This window comes from Vombatus ursinus, unplaced genomic scaffold, assembly GCF_900497805.2.
Source record: "Vombatus ursinus unplaced genomic scaffold, bare-nosed wombat genome assembly UNPS02014781.1, whole genome shotgun sequence".
Classification (NCBI taxonomy): domain Eukaryota; kingdom Metazoa; phylum Chordata; class Mammalia; order Diprotodontia; family Vombatidae; genus Vombatus; species Vombatus ursinus.
Genome location: NW_020954559.1, coordinates 10,305,024 through 10,321,682, shown reverse-complemented (window position 1 = coordinate 10,321,682; position 16,659 = coordinate 10,305,024). Strand labels below are relative to the sequence as shown.

At 41.0% G+C, this 16,659-nt stretch overlaps 1 pseudogene; it reads left to right on the top strand.

The window, feature by feature from the left end:
* The first annotated feature begins 15,835 nt into the window (after positions 1-15,835).
* LOC114046316 lies at positions 15,836-16,238 on the top strand (annotated as a pseudogene).
* The last annotated feature ends 421 nt before the right edge of the window (positions 16,239-16,659 follow it).

Below are 16,659 nucleotides of genomic sequence, written 5' to 3'. Positions count from 1 at the left end.
GAGTATTCTATCCACTCAACCATGCTACAAATGCTTTAAGCATGTGAACTGCATTAACACCAACATTTCCCATCTTTGTGTGGGATCATTTGCAGATATGAAACCATGGAAAGTCCCAAATGTCACTTAACTCATGCAGACACTAGGACTTTTGTTAGATCTTTTCTTTTATTCTGCTCTATTTCTCAATATTTCTGGTGCTCTATCTTGAAATACTCTGATATGCTTATCTTGGCAATGTAAGGGTCCCCTGTTCCTTTTAGTATTTCATCAATAAATGAATTAAAAACCCCATTTATTAAGCACTTATCTATTTTCCTACATTGTTTTAGGCATTGGGAGTACAAATACAAATACAAAAATGATATAGTCTCTTTTTTTCTAAGGACCTTCCATTCTAATGGAGGAGGCAATATATGTAGTGAAGAGTAGTTAATATGAGAAAATTTTATTTTTTACTTCCTTTTATTCTTCCTGCAATTTTTGGTTAACTGAAAACTTATCTCCTATTAATATTAACCTCACATGACCAAAACCTGTCCCATGTGATACAAAAATATACTTATAGCTTTATATATTCCTTGGATAAGAAGTAAGAGGAAAAATCTCAATTGTCCTTGACTCCTTGGCGACATGTAAATCTTCCTCCTCAATCAGCTTATTTGTGAACTTTTTAAATATAATTTAATCTGTAATATGATTTAGTTTACCTATGGAGTTTGTTTGGCAAAGTTTGTCTCCTTAGGGGATGTATGAGATTATGACTGTTTAAGTTTTTTCAATTTTTATGAGATTGAAGGAAGTTTTTATGCTATTATGAATCTGTTTTTTCTTTAACTTTTATGGCTAAAGAGGAATGTACAAGATTGCAATATGTAAAGGTATTATTTCTCTGTTACTCTGATGTAATTTTGCCTATAACACAGCTTGATAGAATCCTAACCTAATGGTTATTCAGGTTTTCTCTGAGGCCTGAACCTATTCTTGAGCATAATAATAAAATGTAGGGTTTTACCTTTATAATTTCTGTATTGTGGTTAAAATATATCTGGCAGCAGTTACCTCCCACATGAGGTAATATATCCCAGAGAGGATGTATTTTTCCCATAACTTTGTTTTTGTGAGTCATTTCACTTGTATCTGACTCTTTGTGACCCTATTTGGGTTTTTCTTGGCAAAGATACTTGGTATGGTTTACCATTTCCTTCTCCAGCTCATTTTACAGATGAGGAATTGAAGCAAATAGGCTTAAGTGACTTGCCCAAGGTCACACAGCTTGTAAGTGTCTGAGGGCAGATTTGAACTTCTTGACTTCAGGAACAGCATTTTATCTACTGTACCACCTTAGAGAAGGGAATTTTAGTCTAGTGAGGACCACAGGAATGGAGAATGGAGCTATAGGGCAGTAGATTAACACATCCTTTCTGGAAGTATTGATATTAATTTAATGATCCTCCCTAGAATAAGAGCTAAAAAGCATTGGAGAGGGGGAGCGGGTGAGTGGTAGGGTGTAAGAACACATATGATAGCATGGCAGATGACTAGATGTCTTAGGTAGGCACAGGAAGCATATGTGTTTGCGCTCATTCCACCTAACCATCAAGGACAGCTCCATCTCAGACAGAATTCCAAAGATGAATGAAATAACTCCCCCGCGCATGATCTCTGGAGATCTGATAATGAGGTACTTTTTTCAGGTTGGAGCAATGGGATTACAGCAGGATAGATGGCAAGGTATTTAGAGAGGAGAGTTAATCTGAGCTTTGTGTCTGGGAACTTTGCTTTAACATCCCTTGGGTATGTGCTCAGCTCTGATAATAAAAATTTCCACTTGTATATGTTTATTATCTTTGGTCCTTTCAGTCATAAGATTTGTGCTAACTCACTTGATACAAAGCTTCCTATAATATGCTGGTTCCTTTTATTTGGCCTTTCAATTCCTCTACACACTGGCAATTTTTCTTTTACTATCATGGCCTTCCAATGTTTAGGTTTAATCTTCTTTCTTTTTAAGTCACTCAACTTCCTATTTTAAAGATAGTCCTAACTCTTAAACTCCATTCCCTGAAGCCTATATAGTCCTGAGCTTTGATATTATCTTTTCCAGTTGTTCAGCAATTGGATTGAAGAAATATTAAGTTTTGGGGGCAAGAAGAGTAACTTATCTAACCATCATTCTCCCATTACTCAATATCTTTTTAGTATTTCAACATTTAGTTGAATAACTCACTTAAGGGAATTTGATTGTGTGTGCTAAGTGGGTAAAAATAGAAGTGTTTTTAGATTCCCTGCTAAAGTGTTCTCTTTCTTGGACTTTTCTTTCTTTCTTTCTTTCTCCCACATGAATTCAGAGAGGATATATTTTTCCCATAACATTGTTGCTGTGAGTCATTTCAATTGTTTCTGACTCTTTGTGACCCTATTTGGGCTTTTTTTTTTTTCACAAAGATACTTAGAATGGTTTGTCATTTCCTTCTCCAGCTCATTTTAAAGATGAAGAATTGAAGCAAACAGGCTTAAGTGACTTGCCCAAGGTCACACAGCTAGTAAGTGTCTGAGGCCTTCCTTCCTTCCTTCCTTTCTTTCTTTGGGGGAGGGATACCCATTCAGAACCCTTCTGTTTACTACTTCAGCATTCTTAGAGGTATTTTTTTCTTCCTGGCTGAGGAGCTCTGGTTTTCAGATATTCACAATGATCAATGGCAACATTTCTCTCCCTTTTTCATTTGCTTTGAATACCCTTAGCATTTGAGCATAGCTATAAACCTATGTAGTCAGTTCATTACATTTTATGATTCATTTACTTGTATGCTGCTTTGGAATTGTTTTGTATATGTCTGTTATTCATCCATACAAGCCCTAAGCAACTTGCTTTTTTTCATGTTCCCAACTAGGTGGCACAGTAGATGAAATACCAGCCCTGGAATCAGGAAGACCTGAGTTCATATGTAGCTTCAAACACTTATTAGCTGTCTGACCCTGAGCAAATCACCTAACCTTTGTCTGCCTCTGTTTCCCCAAATGTAAAATAGTGATATCAATAGCATCTACCTTATAGGTGTTAACCTCCAGAGTTTGGTCAAATGATGGTGCACAGCCCCATCTACTGGGGAGGAAGGGTGAGATAAATGGACGTGCCACACAGAAAGAATATTTCCAGGGATGATGGTAGGGTAGGGGAAAATGTAAGGGTACCCGGGGGCCTGTAGATCTTAACTCTGTTCCCTAGGTAATAAAATAATCCCTTCCCACTCGGGTTCTTGGAGGTATCGTTGTACAAGAGCCAGGACTGAGAGAGAAGCATGCTCATAGAAGGGTTTAGGTAGGGATTGTTGGCCATACCGTTGTAGGTAGGGCCATACCCATGTTCTGCCCAAAGGTACCTGCAGTAGTGATCCCAGCACATAATTTCATTCCCCATTTTGTCAGGCCAGAGTTTTAAGCAGGCACCAGGAGAGAAAGTGGTATTGATGAGGAACCAGTCACTGGTGCAGGAAATGATACCAACCCCAGCGGGTCGATCTGCACAAAACTGGGAGTCAGAGGCACCTTGGGTCGTATTAGTTCCTAGGATCTGAGAAGAAGACAGGGCTATAGGGATTGAATTTAAACCTTTCCCTGTAATCGGGCATGGTTTACCTGGATGAACCCAGATTGTGTAATTACACCGGTCAGGATCAAGTCTCCCTACAGAGGTTCCAGAGAAGTGATTTGATAAATAGCAAAATGCAGCAGGGGGAGCTGAGGAGGCCCAGGTGGCCTTGGAAAAGATAGGACCCTGAGGTCTGTTAAGGGCTAGGCGTATGTGGCTTTTACCCAACTGCTTCAGGAAATAGGGGGCGCTGAGGCTAATGTTGAACTCTTTAATGGACCAAGTTTGACCCACCATCCTAATTTCAATTGGTTTTTGAGGGTCTGTAGTCTTGGAGAATTTTAGGCCCTTGCTGGGGTGGGCCTGGACTATCAACTCAATAGACCCCCAATCATTGGCAGAGATAGGTTGTACAGTGATAGTGGCCCGTAGGGGGTCAATGCACAATGAACAGCTGGACCTGTTAAACAGCCTGACTGCCTCTTGGCCTACCCTCCGTATGGGGTGAGCAGATGTGGAGAAGCAGGAGTTGTCTTTTCCCCATAATTGGGCGTCCCCAGAAATGGGCAGCCGTTGCAAGGCAACCGTAAGCAAGCAGAAGTAAAAGGCCAAAAGGTAGACCAAGGTAGGGGGAGTAAGGGGCATAATGGAAAAAAATAGTACAGCTAAAGCAAACCAAGACTAAAGCCAGGGCTGCCAAAAGATGTGGGCCAACAGCATTGGGCATACAAAGGGCTCAAGCAGGGAGAGAGATCTTCTTGCCAGCCTGGCTGGGACTCCTGGCAAAGCCGGTTGCCTCAGGTGTTGTCTTCTTCAGGCCCTTACGAAGACAAAAGACAAGGCCTCCAATGGGTTCAGATGTCTAATCAGGAGAGGGGTAGTCTTTAGGTGTGATAGATGAATCCACAGAGTCTATTTCCTGGAATTTGGTGGTAGTGGAGGTTGTGAGTAGCACCTGGAAGGGCCCCTTCCACTGGGGCTCCAGGGAGGGTTTTCACAGGTGGTGTTTCCAGTATACCCAATCCTGGGGGTGATAGGAGAGTTGGCTTCTGGTGGTGAACCTAGAGACTGAGAGACAAGATCTTGAATTTGGTGAATCTGTTGACTAAGCTTACCATGGTATTCCCAAAGAAAATGAAATGCAAGTGAGGAGAGGTCTTCGGGGGTGAAGGGCATCTGTCACCCAGTAATGACCTTGTACAGGGAAAGTGTGGTCTTTTCCTCAGGTCATGACTGGAGGGTGGTGGTGAGTACCTTGACCCAGGGTGCCTGGTAATTAGAGGTTAATTTCCCTAGCAATCCCTTCAACACCGCATTAGTTCTCTTGACCAGCCCTGAGGACTGAGGGTGGTAAGCACAATGTAGGTGCTGGTAGATTCCTCAGGTCTCCAGGATCACCCTGAGCCCCTGACCCATAAAATTGGTTCCCAGATCACTGTAGAACCTCCCCAATAAGGGATGATGTGTTCACATAGGGTCATCCCTACCATCTCCATGACAAGGATGTGACACAGAAAGACCTCCACCCAGCTAGAAAAGATAAGACCGTAACTAGGGCAAACTTACATCCTTGGTGTGGGGGCAGCTGGATGAAGTCAATCTGCCAGCTCTCAAAGGGAGGGGAGGGCAGCGGGAAGCGGCTTTGGGGAGACCTGAGGGACTTGGAGGGGTTTTACAGGGGACAGGACTGACAACCAGATACCATTCCTCAGCCTCCTTGTTGAATATTCCCCACCAATGACGAGAAGCAAGTTCATAATGTCTGTTCAGTCCCTAGTGGCAGAGATGATGCAGATGGCTCAGCATTGGCTGGTGCAGCTGGTGGGGGACAACTCATCGTCCATATTTCCAAGGCCCCATTTCAGTGTCTTGGGTGTACCCTTGTAGTTCCCATTGGTGTGGCCAAGGCCTCTGTTAAAGCTACTAGATCAACAGGCAGGGATGTAGTGGGGGAGAAGCAGAAGACCATTATAGGAACTGGGAGTGAGAGGACTGCCTCCCTAGCCACCTGGTCAGCCAGTTGGTTCCCTTGGGCCTCAGAGGTGATTCACAAGAGTGACCAGCATTTTCCACAATGGCCACCTGCTTGGGGAGCAGCAGACATTCTAGTAACCTGGAGACCTGCTTACTGTTCATGCCAACCTCACAGGATACTGCTGTCTGTGTAGATATTAATTTTCAGTCCCTTTTCCACTTCATAGGCCCTTGACACTGCTTCTAGCTCTGTCTGCTGTACGGATTGAGCATGTGGTTTGTGAAAACCTTGAGGTCATGGGGCAGCTAGATGGATAGAGCAGCGGCCGTGGAATCAGGAGGACCTGAGTTCAAATCTGGCCTCAGACCAAACATTTAACACTTTAGTAGCTGTATGACCCTGGGCAAGTCACTTAAACCCATTGCCTAGCAAAAAACAAAACAAAACAAAACAAAAGAAAAAAAAAAAAAGGAAAGAATACCATGAGGTCAGCATCTGGGATGGATGTCTCTTAGAGGTCAACTCTTGGAGTCAGCAGGTGATCTAGGATCTTGATGCAGTCATGTTTGATGGAGTTAAACTCATGGTCACTTATGGATTGATCTGGGTTTATTACATTAAGTCTTTTGATGGTGATATGGGGCTGCATTGGTAGCTGGGTTTCAATTTTTGCCAGGCAGCTCTTTGATAAGTGTTGAGTGTGATTGTGAATTTAGGAGGGCCTCAACCACATGGGTATAAGAAGTGTTACAGGGGAGGCAAGTATGACGTCCTCACTTTGCTTGAGTCTCATCCATAACAGTAATACCCTTTAGGCAGGGGGTGGTAGACCTGGTTACCACATCCATTTGTTTGCTACAATACATCGCTGGTCTATATGGATCCCCATGTTTCTGTGCTAAGACTCCTACTGCATCCAATCCTTCTTCCACGGTGAAGAGCACAAAAGGCAGGGAGTAATTGGGAATGCCCAGAGCAGGGGGCTCAGAGAGGGAGGCCTTTATGGACTTCATAGCCTTATGCTGTTCTTTGGACAGACAAAGGATTCAGGACTTTGGCATTGCAAGGCTTCATATAGGGGGCAGGCTAGGACAGAAAGTTTGAGTACCCAGGATTGGCAATATCCAGTGAGGCCCTAGAAAGCTTGTAGTTGCCTTTCAGACAATGGGAAGGGAAAATTGTGAATAGCTTGGCTTCATGCAGGATCAAGGGAGACAGTCCCTTGAGATATGCAGTGCCTGGGAACTTTACAGAAGGGTGGTAAAACAGGAGTTTATCTTGGGAAGCCTTATGAACATTCAAAGCTAGAAATGTGAGGAGTGCTGTGGCATCGCTCTCCCCTGAGGTTAGATCAGGGGAGCAGAGTAACAGGTTATATACTGGAAGAGTACTGAGCAATAAGAGAGGACAAGAGAGCAAGGTTATCATGCAGAATGTAGCAGAAGGATGAAGGAGATTCAGTGAAACCCCAAGGGAAGGATGGTCCAGGTGTATTGCTTCCTAAGTGAAAGCAAAAAGGTATTGGTTGGAGGGGTACACAAGGATAAAAAACAGTGAACGCAGTAGCAGGCGGAAGAATAATGGATAACAGGGTACAGGGATAAGGGACCACAGGTGAGGTAGACAGAACAATGGCATTAATGGCATAAAGGTCTTGGAGGAGGCACCTGCCTTGCTTACTAGGTTTCCTAGCAGGAAAGATGGGGATGTTGCAAGGGAGGTATGGTGAACAACTAACTAATCCCTTTGAAATGTAACTCTGGAGTAGGGGCCTAGCACCTTCTAGAGTGGCACGGGGAAGCAGGTACTGGGTGAGACATAGGATAGGGCGTGAGGGGTCAACTTGAACTTCTGTGTGGGTAGCTGAAGAGATGCACCCAAAGTCCAATGGGGAGGAAACTTAGTGAGGGACAGTGGTTCCACAAAGGTCCCAGGTGCCTCAGACTTTGGCAGGAGGGATAGAGCAGCTACAGGTGTGGGGCAGGAGAGTGATGATCCAGCCTAAAGCCAGTTGGGGTGAAACTGAGCGCAGCAGAGAGGAAGGGTAGGATAATGCAACCAAGCAGGAGGAAGGTGTGTTGAAAGTGGTCCTGACCAAATACAACACTCATTCCTATTAAAAACACTAGAGAGCAGAGGAATAAATGAAGTCTTCCTTACAATGCAGGTAGCATCTATCTAAAACCATCAGCAAGCATTATATTTAAGTGGGATAAGCTGGAAGCATTTTCAATAAGATCAGGGGTGAAATAAAGATGTCCATTATCACCACTGTTTTTCAACATGGTACTAGAAATGTTAGCTTTAGCAATAAGAGAAGAAAAAGAAATTGAAGAAATTAGAATAGGCTAAGAAGAAACAAAATCACTCTTTGCAGATATGATGGTGTACTGAGAGAATCCTAATCAAGTAAAAAACCACTTGAAGGGGCAGCTAGGTGGTGCAATGGATAGAGCACCAGCCCTGAAGTCAGGAGTACCTGAGTTCAAATTAGGCCTCAGACCAAACACTTGACACTTACTAGCTGTGTGACCCTGGGCAAGTCACTTAACCCCAATTGCCGAAAAAGAAAAAAGAAAAAAAGAAAAGAAAAAGAAAAAACTACTTGGAATAACAAATAACCTTATCAAAGTTGCAGGATATAAAATAAACCCGCATAAATCATTGGCATTTCCACATATTACTAACAAAGCCCAACAATAAGAGATAGAAAAAGAAATTAAATTAAAGTTACTGTAGACATTATAAAATATTTGGGAGTCTACTTGCTAAGGCAAACCAAGGAACTATATGAACACAATTTACAAAACGTTTTTCACACAAATAAAGTCAAATCTAGATAATTGGAAAAATATCAGTTGCTCATGGGTAGGCCGAGCTAATGTAATAAAATGACAATTCTACCTACATTAATTTACTTATTCAGTGCCATACCAATCAAACTACCAAAAAATTACTTATAGAGCTAGAAAAAATAATAAAATTCATCTGGAAGAAGAAAAGATCCAGAATATCAAGGGAATTAATGAAAAGAAATACAAGGGAAGGTGGCATACCTGTACCAGATCTTAAATTGTATTATAAAGCAGCAATCATCAAAACTACTTGGTACTGGCTAAGAAATAGAGTGGTGGCTCAGTGGAATAGGTTAGGTACACAGTAGTCAATGACTACAGTAATCCACTGTTTGATAAACCCAAAGGCTCCAGCTTCTGGGATAAGAATTCACTAACAAAAATTGCTAGGAAAAGTGGAAAATAGTATGGCAGAAACTAGGCTAACTAGGCAGAAACTCGACCAACACTTCACACTGTATACCAGATAAAATCAAAATGGATTCATGATTTAGATGTAAAGCCTGATACTATAAGCAAATTAGGAGAGCAAGGAATAGTTTACTTGTCAGATTTATTAAGAATGGAAGAATTCATGACCAAACAAGGGATAGAGAACATTATAAAATGCAAAATGGATAATTTTGATTACATTAAATTGAAAAGTTTTTGCACAAACAAAGCTAATGCAACCAAGATTAGAAGGGAAGCAAAAAGCTGGGAAAAAGCTTTTACAGCCAGTGTCTCTGACAAAGGCCTCGTTTCTCAAATATATAGAGAACTGAGTCAAATTTGTAAGAATACAAGTAATCTCCCAATTGATAAATGGTCAAAGGATATGAACAGGTAGTTTTCAGATGAAGATTAAAGCTATCTATAGTCACATGAAAAATGCTTTAAATCACTATTGATTAGAGAAATACAAACCAAAATAACTCTGAGATGCCACACCACACCTATAAGATTGGCTAACATGACAAAATAGGAAAATGATAAATGTTGGAGATATGAGAAAGTTGGAACACTAATACACTGTTGGTGTAGTTGTGAACTGATCCAACCATTCTGGAGAACAATTTGGAACTATGCCCAAAGGGCTATAAAACTGTGCATACCTTTTGACCCAACAATACCACTTCTAGGTCTGTATCTCAAAGAGAGCATAAAAATGGGAAAAGGACCCACATGTACAAAAATATTTATGGCAGCTCTTTTTGTGGTGGTCAAGAATTGGAAATTGAGGGGGTGTCCATCAATTGGGGAATGGCTGAACAAGTTGTGGTATGTGAATGTAATGGAATACTATTGTGTTATAAGAAATGATGAGCAGGCGGACTTCAGAAAAGCCTGGAAAGACTTACATGAACTAATGCTGAGTGAAGTGAGCAGAACCAGGAGAACATTTTACACAGTAACAGCAACTTTGTGTGATGACTAATTTTGATAGATTTAGCTCTTCTTAACAATGCAAGGATCTAAGACAACTCCAAAAGACTTGTGATGGAAAATGCTATCCACATCCAGAAAAAGACCCATGGAGTCTGAATGCAGATTGAAGCATACTATTTGCTCTCTCTCTTTTCTTTTCTTTTTGTTTTTTCTTTCTCATGGTTCCTCCCATTGATTCTAATTTTTCTTTGCAACATGACTAATGTGAAAATTAAAAAAAAAAAAAGAAAGTGGTTCTGTCCAAGAATGAGAAGGAGAAAGAAGGTTTGAAAAGTTTGGAGGGGCTTGTTAGAAACCCCCACCACTAAGAGGCTATTATTGTTCTGAAAAAGAGGGGTAAGGAATTTGCAAGGATCCAAGACTGACAGGGTGGCCCCTGTATCCACCAAGATGGAGATGGGGTGGCCCTGTATTTCCATGGACACCTCTCCTAGTTGAGAGAGGGGCAAAGAGGAGCAGATGGGAACCAGATCCTACAGACCTTCCTCAGAGCACCCCTAAGGTCGTGGGGGAGTACCTTGGAGCCTCTTTTCACCTGTATAACATTGAGGCAAGTCCTACATTTTGCTGACTTTTTGTAATAGTGACAAGTGTGAGACTTACAATCTCTCACTGCACCAGGATGGGGTTTGGATTTGGGATGGGAGCTGTTAGCTGTTTAAGCTGCATGGTATAAACTTGATCTTTTTTAGCCTGCAGCTCCCTTTTCACTCTGTCTGGGCTAAGGTTTAGGCAAGCTGGCAGGCAAGTTCAGCTACAAACTGTAGGTGTTTAGACTGCCACTCTGGCTGGGTGATTTTAATATTTTGTGACAGAGAAGGTTGGAGATTATTAACAAAGTAGGAGAGGAACTGGGTCTGGCCCCCTGCTTCCTGATTCATGGACTAAGCGAGTTGGCATCAAAGGCCTCGGCTCAGTGAATGTAAAATGAAACACAGTCTTGTCAGGCTGCTAGATGAAAGTCTTGATTTTAGAAAAATCTACAGGTTGGGGAAAAGCAGCTGGGACAGCCTCAGCTGGCCTCCAGGTGGTGCCTTTCCTGATCCTGGTCAGCGACCCAGTCTGTCTCTTGCATTTCCTCAAGGGTGGCCTTTAAGTCTACCTTCTTAAACCAATGTTTAACTTCATCTTTCTGGACCAAGGCCACTACTAAAAGGCAAATGTCAAGGATTCCTGAGTGATAAGACTGGCGGATGACTCTGAATTGGCCGACAAAGCCTATGAGGTCCTGATAGGGGTTGAGGAAGTCTCTTTTATGGCTTGCAATTCACCCCATTCCCATGGCTTAAAGTTATACTGCGTGGTGGAAACAGTTTTGATGGTGGACTTAACATGGCCTTCCTCTTCCTGAACTGGGATGGTCTGGGGGCTCTGCTTATTGACTGCCTTAAAGGGTAGGTTCCAATGGGGTTAAGTTCAGAGATTTGGTCTGTAGGCAGGGTGATATTGTCTCCATCAGAACTGGAGTCCTCGAGGGGAGGGGGAAGAGAGAATAACAAGTAGGGAGGAGGGGCAATGGCTGGAAGAGAAAGGCAGGCTGGGGCCATTGGGCAAGGGGGAAGGGTAGGGCAAAGGGGGTTAGATGGCACCAAAAGGGGTTGGGATACTGAGAAAGGTGCTAGGACCAAGGTGGCTTCACAAATTTTAATGGAAGAAGCTTCTGCCTTACATTCTCACTCTGTCATTTCAGCAAACCAGTGATGGAAACTTTCCCACTCTAGTCTAGACATCTTACCGGCTTTTAAGTTTAGTTTGTTTTTAAAATTAATCAATTTGGACCTGTTAAAAGAGGTTCAATAAGGCCAGCATAATTCAGGGCTATCTTTAGTTAACTGACACCAGCGCTGGCAATATTTATGATCATCAGATTGATAGTGACTTGACTATGGCAGTTTTGTTAGCTGCTAACTTTGGATTCTGACTGACCCATAGCCAAATTATAGAGCATATCCTTACCTTTAGAGGAGACCTGTCTTGTGGTCTCCACCTCTAAAGTTGGCTTGCAGAGAAATGTGGACTATGACCCAGTAAGTGGGAGCCCAAGAGATGGAAGTGGAGATTTTGGAGATAAGACTCACCTGCCCTTCAGGGCTGGAACTTCAGGAAAACAGGTCCTGCGGTGCCCAGTCACAGCACTACTGGGAGAAAGGGTGCAATCTCCAGTCTCCTGTCCTATTTAAGGCAGAACACCAAAATGTCAACATCCAGAGTTCGATCTAAGAAAGACAAACAGAATTAGGCTGTATGTGTGTTTATTTCTCTCAAAGTGGGAGGGCAAGCATGTGTGGGAGCTGCAGTCTTAACTGAGCTTGCTTTGGTGTTGGGCTGCACAGATTATAAAGCCACGAAGCAAGGAAGTGCACCTGACTCAGGATGTCTCCACAAGCTTAATCCAGTCTTGTGGTTGTTGAGGATTTTGGGTTCACTCAGAGAACATCTCAAAGGATTATTGATATGTCAGTACAAAAGGGCACAAAGCATCCTCTCAATTAGCTAGTCCAGGTTTTTGGCCTTCTTTGGGGGATGAGGGGCTCAAGTGGGTCACACAGGGTTATTGGAGGATCAAGTGAGATAATACTTGTAAAATGCTTAGCACAGTGCCTGGCACATGGCAGGCATTTCATAAATGCTTGTTTTCATCCACCCCACCCCCCAACCTCCCAAACTTATACTATCTAGTATAGTGTATACTATCTAGTATAGTAAGTTCTTGATATGTTATTCTTGGGTGGTTGAACAAATGAATAAATGAGTGCTTTTTAGATATCTCTTTTATTAATGTATCAAGGTTGGTCACATTTTACTACTGATTTTCCCTAGTTTATATTTGGTGCCTTACTACTAAATCTTAACTCTTAACCTTCAGGGCCATGGATTAATCAGGTAGTGCTAACTTTCTGGTTGTTCCTATCCTTGTCCCATACAGCCCTCTGGCCACACTGAAGACATTAAGCTTAAAGAATTCTTTGGGGAAGAAAGATGATAAAATTCTTTGTTTTCAAGTAAAAACAGTGACATAGAAATTTAAAATGGAGCCCAACTCCCCTAAGAAACTCCCTAGAAAGGATGAAAAGAGGCTGCCAGATGAAACAATGGTCAATAAAACCAAAGGGAAAGACCAGCAAACTCCTTCACACAGTCCAGGACTGTATAAGAAGGTAGCAAGAAGATTGTGGGCATTCTGGTTGGGGTGTGCCAGGAGGACCTGAAACCAGTAGAATTTCAGCTCTGGTATCTTGGAATCATTTTAGGGAGAAAAATCCAATACTTCTATCACATTGTTCAAAAAGATGGAATGGAGGTCCCATGAAGAGAATGTATACTTTGCAGATCTCTAAGAGGCCAGAGGCCAACACTAGTTCCCATATCTTGTTAGACCTGCAGCAACGGATAAAGGCAAATCCTGGCAGACAATTGTATAAGGAGAAGGAGGCAGAGATGGAGTCAAAGCCACCAGGAAACAAAGGCAGAATGAACACAGAGATTGAGTCAGAATGGGATTTGATCCAAAATCTGAGCCTACCTCCCAGTCCCAGGCCAGGTTTGTGAAAGAAGGCAGAGAGAAAGAATAGGACTCAGGTTCCCCATCAGAACTGTGGCATACATCCGGACCACAAAGGGAAGGCTTCAGCCAGGGCCTCCATACCCCATCCAAAAATTCAGGACAGGAGTAGAGGCTGACCCTGATACAAAAGTCCCAATCCAGTCCTCAAGCTTGAAAAAAAGAGCCAAGAAATAAGCAGAAGAAAAGAGTACTTCCAAAATAAGTACAGGTAGAGCTTCCACAAGAAGTCTAAGGAGACATTTTGGAAAAAAAAATTGCCTTGGAAACAATGATTCCAAGAGTGCAGAGAAGAAATAATGCAAAAGATAAATAATTAATTTGGAATCCTTGAGGAAAAATGGAAAGAGAATAAATAACTTAGAAACTGGAAAACATGCCCCAAGTATTTGACTCCCTGAAAAATAGAATGGAATACACAGAACTCAATGATTTAATGAGAAAACAAGAAACATTAGAACAAAGTAAGAATAATCCTGAAAAATTCAAAGAATATCTGTTATGAAAAAGAACTAACCTATAAATTAAGTCAAGGCAAGATAATTTAGGCTTACATCACTAGACTCCCTGAAAACTATGACCCCACACCAAAAAACAAAAAAATCTCAGTTACTGTATTTCAAGGAGTCATTAAAGAAAACTGTCCATATCTATTACAAGCAGAAAGGGAAAAAAAGAACTTAAAAGCAAAGTGAAAATAGAATCAACTAGATTACATACAAACAAAAAGTTTTTGGACAAAGTCATTGTAGCTAAAATTAGTAGGAAAAAGATTAACTGGGGGAAAAAATCTTTATAGTAAATTTGTCTGATAAAAACCTTATATCAAAGATATACAGGGAATTAATAGAAATGCATAAGAACAAGAATCATTCCCTAATAGATATATGGACAAAGGATAATGAGCAGTCAGTTTTCAAAAAAGAAAAGTAAGCTATCAACAGCCAAATGGAAAAATGCTCCAAATCACTAGTAATAAGATATATACAAGTATATATATATATATATATATATATATATATGTATACACATATACATATATAAACTTAAAACATCTCTGAGCTTCTATCATATACCCATCAGACTGGCAAAGACAACAAATAAAGAAAGTTGCAATAACGTTGGACAGTCTGTGGAAGGAAAGGCACACAAATACACTATTGGTAGAGAAATGTGAAGTGGTCCAAACATTCTGAGTTCAAATCTGACCTCAGATACTTACGGACTATGTGATCTTGGACAAGTCACTTAACCTCTATTTTCCTCAGTTTCTTCAACTGTGAAGTGGGAATAATAATAGCACATACCTTGTAGGGTTCTTTTGAGGATCAAATGAGTTAATATTTCTAAAAAGCACTTAGCGGAGTGTGTGGCGTGCATAGGAGTGTAGAAATGCTCATTCCTTTCTCTCTTTTTCACATCCTCCCCTACCTCCCTTTTTGTTGTATCAAAAATCTAGAAACAAAGTGACTGGGTAGCCTATCAGTTAGGGAATGGCTAAACAAATTATGGTAGATAAATATAGTGAAATATTATTGCTCTGTAAGAAATGACAAAAGGAATGGATTGAGAGGATTTATATGCAGAGTGAAATGAGCAGAACCAGAACAACAACTTATACAATGTCAAATACATTATAAAGGAAAACAACTGTGAAAAGCTTGGGAACTCTCATTAATGCAGTGACCAAAGATAACTCCAGGAGATTTAGGATAAATCATGCTTCCTGCCTTTTGGCAGAGAGTTGGTAATTAGAGATGTAGAATGAGATTTATGTTTTCTGACACAATTGATAGGTGGGTTTGTTTTGCTTGACTACATTTGTTTGTTGCAATGGAGGGCCTTTATTTCTTTATCTAATTTGGGTGGGAGAGACTGGGAGGTGCACTAATAGCTAAACCAAAAAAAGAAAGGAACAGAGATGAAATATTTAAAAATATATGGAAGAAAATGGAAGGGGAGCTTAGAAGGAGACACAGACAAGTTGGGCAGTTTTGGAACTACCAGGTTAAATTTGAAATATAAAAAAAAAAAGCTAAACTGCATATAGCAGAGAGTCACAGTTTGATAAATTTTTCATAAATTCATTTTCTGTTCTTCTTTGTATATGGAATTATTCATTTTTTATGCTTGTCAAGCACATAAAAAAAGAGGAAAAATCCAAGTAACCATCTCCTAAAAGTAACCCCAAATTGAAAACACTCATGAATATCATAGCCAAAATCCAGAGCTTCCAGTTGGAAGAACAACTACTGTAAGCATACAAAAAATAAAGAGTTCAAGTACCATTCTAAGGAAGAAGACAATGAAGAAAAGAGCAGATGGACCAGGGTTGGTACTGTTGTATTAAATTTAATATATACTTTAAAAAACTTCATGAAGCTCTCTCTCTTTCTGTCAGCGCTTCCCGTGGAAGAGCCGCTATCTCTTTCGCTGGCGCCATGCCTGCCCTCAGACCTCTCGTAAAGCCTAAAATCATCAAGAAGCAGACCAAGAAGTTCATCCAGCACCAGTCCGACAGATATGTCAAGATCAAGAGAAACTGGTGTAAACCAAGAGGCACTGACAACAGGGTGCTAAGACGATTCAAGGGCCAGATCTTGATGCCCAATATTGGTTATGGAAGCAATAAGAAGACAAGTGGATTCAGGAAGTTTTTGGTACACAATTTCAAAGAGCTAGAAGTGCTTCTGATGTGCCATAAATCTTATTGTGCTGAAATTGCTCACAATGTGTCCTCCAAGAATTGGAAAGTCATTGTTGAGAGAGCGGCTCAGCTAGCCACCAAAATTACCAATCCAAATGCTTGACTAGAGGAGTGAAGAAAATGAGTAAAATATTTTGCACATTTTTATTTGAGTTAAATAAAGCCTCCAATTACTACCATCTAAAAAAAACTTCATGAAATAAGTTCGGTTTCATCTACAATCCTCTTTTTCCAAGCTTTCTGTATGTTTATGTCTATTAGTGATTATCAAATATGTAATACAAAAGAAATTTTTAAAAAATTCTATCCTAGGCCTTGTAAGGCTTGGATGGTACACCTCAAAGCCCTTTGCAACAGTTAAAAGTAGGCACATGGCTGGAAATCTCTGTTAGCCAAATATCACCTATCTTGTATATATCACTGCTGCTTCTGACCACAACCCAGTCCTTGCCTTGGTGGTTTTTTCTCAGCAACTCTGATTTCCATACTTTCTCAACCATGCAACTGTTTGCTCCTCTTGCCATAAAGAATAGGCACTCA